The sequence below is a fragment of the Triticum dicoccoides genome, chromosome 7B (assembly GCF_002162155.2).
Source record: "Triticum dicoccoides isolate Atlit2015 ecotype Zavitan chromosome 7B, WEW_v2.0, whole genome shotgun sequence".
NCBI classification, from domain to species: Eukaryota; Viridiplantae; Streptophyta; class Magnoliopsida; order Poales; family Poaceae; genus Triticum; species Triticum dicoccoides.
The window spans coordinates 32,461,959-32,462,871 of NC_041393.1; positions in this window are offsets into that span (position 1 = coordinate 32,461,959).

Genomic DNA, 913 nt, shown 5'->3' on the forward strand with positions numbered 1-913 from the left:
CCCAAAGTCTAAACGATGCCCTAAGGGCTGTATATATGGAGGAAGAGGGGGGAATTTCGTGGCCCTTGGTGGAGGAGTCCGAAATCAACCCTATCTCTTGTTTCCCCACACATACAGACTCTAAAAATAGCCTATACTTATGTATTTCGAAATTACATGGGCCTGGCCCAATAATAAGGTGACGCAGCACCTAAAATAGCCTCGGGACGAAATTTATGAAGTGGCATCTTGTATATTTCGTCCAAGGCTTCATGCACCCATTATGGTGGCTTCAAAGTCCTGAAATCATCACTTGTAACTCCATTCTTGTTTCCCTTGCGCATGCCATCATCTCCATGCTTGTTCTTGCTCCAATGTTCATCCTTCTCCAAGCTAGGCCCTTCATTTGTAAGCAAAACAAATGTATCCAATTTAGGCAGCATCATATTCTCAAGAACATTAGAATCATTACCAAGAAACGAAAGTACCTGGTAATTTAGTTGGCGTGCACGAGCTCTAGTAATTGGTCCAGTATGTATAGCAGCAGGGGCTGTGGGTGTAACAATTGTATTGATGTCCTCATCAGGAAGGGTGTTGGATCCCGGAGCTCCAGAACTACCTGACGCGAGGGACTCTGCCGGAGAATGAGGAGGAGGCGGAGCGTGTGGCGCGGCAGGCCACAACTTATTGCATCAGGGGCTCTACAGGAGCTCTACAGGAAGCGACCGAATGACGTGTCCTTGCGTTGCATCTCCCGAGAGCAAGGGAAGGAGCTACTGACGGATATACACGACGGAGACTGCGGGCACCACTCGTCGTCACGGACCCTCGTCGGCAAGGCGTTCCACAGTGGATTCTATTGGCCCACTGCCCTCAACGACGCCGTTGAGCTTGTGAAGGCTTCCGAGGCCTGCCAGTTTCATGCTAAGAAGAT